This window comes from Mytilus trossulus, unplaced genomic scaffold (assembly GCF_036588685.1).
Source record: "Mytilus trossulus isolate FHL-02 unplaced genomic scaffold, PNRI_Mtr1.1.1.hap1 h1tg001318l__unscaffolded, whole genome shotgun sequence".
Classification (NCBI taxonomy): domain Eukaryota; kingdom Metazoa; phylum Mollusca; class Bivalvia; order Mytilida; family Mytilidae; genus Mytilus; species Mytilus trossulus.
This window is the reverse complement of record NW_026963764.1, coordinates 15001-20000: the sequence shown is the minus strand read 5'-3', so window position 1 is coordinate 20000 and position 5000 is coordinate 15001.

The following is a 5000-nucleotide window of genomic DNA, read 5'->3' as shown; positions in this document are numbered from 1 at the left end:
AGAAGGTACGTGGTCGACCTGATAGCGGTGCTACCGCATGCGATGGGAAATTTTTTTTTTTTTTTTTTTTTTTTTTTTTTTTTTTTTTTTCATCGGGCTTACCCGCGGCTGAGAAGGTACGTGGTCGACCTCGATAGCGGGGCTACCGCATGCGATGGGAAAAAAAAAAAAAAAAAAAAAAAAAAAAATTTTCATCGGGCTTACCCGCGGCTGAGAAGGGACGTGGTCGTCCTCGATAGCGGGGCTACCGCATGCGATGGGAAATTTTTTTTTTTTTTTTTTTTTTTTTTTTTTTCATCGGGCTTACCCGCGGCTGAGAAGGTACGTGGTCGACCTCGATAGCGGGGCTACCGCATGCGATGGGAAAAAAAAAAAAAAAAAAAAAAAAAAAATTTTCATCGGGCTTACCCGCGGCTGAGAAGGGACGTGGTCGTCCTCGATAGCGGGGCTACCGCATGCGATGGGAAATTTTTTTTTTTTTTTTTTTTTTTTTTTTTTTCATCGGGCTTACCCGCGGCTGAGAAGGGACGTGGTCGACCTCGATAGCGGGGCTACCGCATGCGATGGGAAAAAAAAAAAAAAAAAAAAAAAAAATTTTTCATCGGGCTTACCCGCGGCTGAGAAGGTACGTGGTCGACCTCGATAGCGGGGCTACCGCATGCGATGGGAAAAAAAAAAAAAAAAAAAAAAAAAAATTTTCATCGGGCTTACCCGCGGCTGAGAAGGGACGTGGTCGACCTCGATAGCGGGGCTACCGCATGCGATGGGAAAAAAAAAAAAAAAAAAAAAAAAAAAAATTTTCATCGGGCTTACCCGCGGCTGAGAAGGGACGTGGTCGACCTCGATAGCGGGGCTACCGCATGCGATGGGAAATAAAAAAAAAAAAAAAAAAAAAAAAATTTTCATCGGGCTTACCCGCGGCTGTGAAGGGACGTGGTCGTCCTCGATAGCGGGGCTACCGCATGCGATGGGAAAATTTTTTTTTTTTTTCATCGGGCTTACCCGCGGCTGAGAAGGGACGTGGTCGACCTGATAGCGGTGCTACCGCATGCAATGGGGAAAAAAAAATCTTTTTTCAGCGGGCTTACCCGCGGCTGAGAAGGTACCGCGGGTATCAGTGTACGTGGTCGACCCGATAGCGGGCTACCGCGGGTAAAGGGACGTGGACGGCCGTGCTAGCGGGCTACCGCGGGTATCATCGTACGTGGTCGACCCGATAGCGAGCTACCGCGGGTAAAGGGACGTGGACGGCCGTGCTAGCGGGCTACCGCGGGTATCATCGTACGTGGTCGACCCGATAGCGGGCTACCGCGGGTAAAGGGACGTGGACGGCCGTGCTAGCGGGCTACCGCGGGTATCATCGTACGTGGTCGACCCGATAGCGAGCTACCGCGGGTAAAGGGACGTGGACGGCCGTGCTAGCGGGCTACCGCGGGTATCATCGTACGTGGTCGACCCGATAGCGGGCTACCGCGGGTAAAGGGACGTGGACGGCCGTGCTAGCGGGCTACCGCGGGTATCATCGTACGTGGTCGACCCGATAGCGAGCTACCGCGGGTAAAGGGACGTGGACGGCCGTGCTAGCGGGCTACCGCGGGTATCATCGTACGTGGTCGACCCGATAGCGAGCTACCGCGGGTAAAGGGACGTGGACGGCCGTGCTAGCGGGCTACCGTAAGAAGGGACGTGGTCGACCCGATAGCGGGCTACCGCAGGTAAAGGTACGTCGACGGCCTCGGTAGCGAGCTACCGCGGGTAAGAAGGGACGTGGTCGACCCGATAGCGGGCTATCGCAGGTAAAGGAACGTCGACGGCCTCGGTAGCCAGCTACCGCGGGTAAGGAGGGGACGTGGTCGACCCGATAGCGGGCCATCGCAGGCAAAGGAACGTCGACGGCCTCGGTAGCCAGCTACCGCGGGTAAGGAGGGGACGTGGTCGACCCGATAGCGGGCCATCGCAGGCAAAGGAACGTCGACGGCCTCGGTAGCCAGCTACCGCGGGTAAGGAGGGGACGTGGTCGACCCGATAGCGGGCCATCGCAGGCAAAGGAACGTCGACGGCCTCGGTAGCCAGCTACCGCGGGTAAGGAGGGGACGTGGTCGACCCGATAGCGGGCCATCGCAGGCAAAGGAACGTCGACGGCCTCGGTAGCCAGCTACCGCGGGTAAGGAGGGGACGTGGTCGACCTGATAGCGGGCTATCGCAGGTAAGGGAACGTCGACGGCCTCGGTAGCCAGCTACCGTGGGTAAGAAGGGACGTGGTCGACCTGACAGCGGGCTAGCGCGGGTATAAGTGTACGTGGACGGCCTGATAGCGGGCTACCACGGGCTTATGCGGGTCTTCACGTGCCTACGTAGACTTTAACCCGCGGTAGCCCGCAAAAGGCCGACCACATACCTTTACCTGCGGTAGAGACCCGTGATCGCCCGCTACCAGACAGGCCGACCACGTACCTACACGTATCGAGGAATAATGCCAGCCTGGGTCCTGACACGGCCTAAGTAACAGGCTTTAGGGTTAGGGTTAGGGTTAGGGTTAGGGTTAGGGTTAGGGTTAGGGTTAATTTAGGGTTAGGGTTAATTTAGGGTTAGGGTTAGGGTTAGGGTTAATTTAGGGTTAGGGTTAATTTAGGGTTAGGGTTAGGGTTAGGGTTAATTTAGGGTTAGGGTTAGGGTTAGGGTTAGGGTTAATTTAGGGTTAGGGTTAGGGTTAGGGTTAGGGTTAGGGTTAGGGTTAGGGTTAGGGTTAGGGTTAGGGTTAGGGTTAGGGTTAGGGTTAGGGTTAGGGTTAGGGTTAGGGTTAGGGTTAGGGTTAGGGTTAGGGTTAGGGACGGGCATCGTCAAGAGGCGGCTTAGGGTTAGGGTGTACGATGCCTGCCTGCCTTCGTTACGTTACGTTACATGAAATGTGATCGTTTCATCGAGAGACCTGCTGTACTATTCTTACGTGCGGCTTCCCGATGAAAAATTGTCAACCTGTAACACTTTTTGACTAGGCTATGGCTTTGGCCGGCCGCCGATGGTCGAGAGACCCGCGGTAACCTGTCCGCGTCTCACGTGCGACATCCCGATGAAAATTTCACCCACGTAAAAAATATTTACCGAGGGTATTGTTTGCCGGCCTGGATGGTCGAGAGACCCGCGGTAGCTCGCCTGCGTCTAACGTGCGGCTTCCCGATGAAAATTTCACCCTTCTAAAAAATTTTTTACCGAGGGTATAGTTTGACGGCCTCGATGTGTCGAGAGACCCACGGTAGCCTGTCCGCATCTTACGTGCGGCTTCCCGATGAACATTTCAGCCTTGTAAAATTTTTTTTACCGAGGGTACAGTTAGACGGCCTCGATGGTCGAGAGACCCGCAGGAGCCTGCCTGCGTCTAACGTACGGCTTCCCGATGAACATTTCAGCCTTGTAAATTTTTTTACCGAGGGTATAGTTAGACGGCCTCGATGTGTCGAGAGACCCGCGGTAGCCTGCCTCGTCTAACGTGCGGCTTCCCGATGAACATGTCACCCTTCTAAATTTTTTTTACCGAGGGTATAGTTTGACGGCCTCGATGTGTCGAGAGACCCACGGTAGCCTGCCTGCGTCTATCGTGCGGCTTCCCGATGAACATTTCAGCCTTGTAAATTTTTTTTTACCGAGGGTACAGTTAGACGGCCTCGATGGTCGAGAGACCCGCGGTAGCCTGCCTGCGTCTATCGTGCGGCTTCCCGATGAAAATTTCACCCTTGTAAAAATTTTTTACCGAGGGTATAGTTTGAAGGCCTCGATGGTCGAGAGACCCGCGGTAGCCTGTCCGCATCTTACGTGCGGCTTCCCGATGAACATTTCAGCCTTGTAAATTTTTTTTTACCGAGGGTACAGTTAGACGGCCTCGATGGTCGAGAGACCCGCAATAGCCTGCCTGCGTCTAACGTACGGCTTCCCGATGAACATTTCAGCCTTGTAAATTTTTTTTTACCGAGGGTACAGTTAGACGGCCTCGATGGTCGAGAGACCCGCAGTAGCCTGCCTGCGTCTAACGTACGGCTTCCCGATGAACATTTCAGCCTTGTAAAATTTTTTTTACCGCGGGTACAGTTAGACGGCTTCGATGGTCGAGAGACCCGCGGTAGCCTGCCTGCGTCTAACGTGCGGCTTCCCGATGAAAATTTCACCCTTCTAAAATTTTTTTACCGAGGGTATAGTTTGACGGCCTCGATGTGTCGAGAGACCCACGGTAGCCTGCCTGCGTCTATCGTGCGGCTTCCCGATGAACATTTCAGCCTTGTAAATTTTTTTTTACCGAGGGTACAGTTAGACGGCCTCGATGGTCGAGAGACCCGCAATAGCCTGCCTGCGTCTAACGTACGGCTTCCCGATGAACATTTCAGCCTTGTAAATTTTTTTTTACCGAGGGTACAGTTAGACGGCCTCGATGGTCGAGAGACCCGCAGTAGCCTGCCTGCGTCTAACGTACGGCTTCCCGATGAACATTTCAGCCTTGTAAAATTTTTTTTACCGCGGGTACAGTTAGACGGCTTCGATGGTCGAGAGACCCGCGGTAGCCTGCCTGCGTCTAACGTGCGGCTTCCCGATGAAAATTTCACCCTTCTAAAATTTTTTTACCGAGGGTATAGTTTGACGGCCTCGATGTGTCGAGAGACCCACGGTAGCCTGCCTGCGTCTATCGTGCGGCTTCCCGATGAACATTTCAGCCTTGTAAATTTTTTTTTACCGAGGGTACAGTCAGACGGCCTCGATGGTCGAGAGACCCGCAGTAGCTTGCCTGCGTCTAACGTACGGCTTCCCGATGAACATTTCAGCCTTGTAAATTTTTTTTTACCGAGGGTACAGTTAGACGGCCTCGATGGTCGAGAGACCCGCAATAGCCTGCCTGCGTCTAACGTACGGCTTCCCGATGAACATTTCAGCCTTGTAAATTTTTTTTTACCGAGGGTACAGTTAGACGGCCTCGATGGTCGAGAGACCCGCAGTAGCCTGCCTGCGTCTAACGT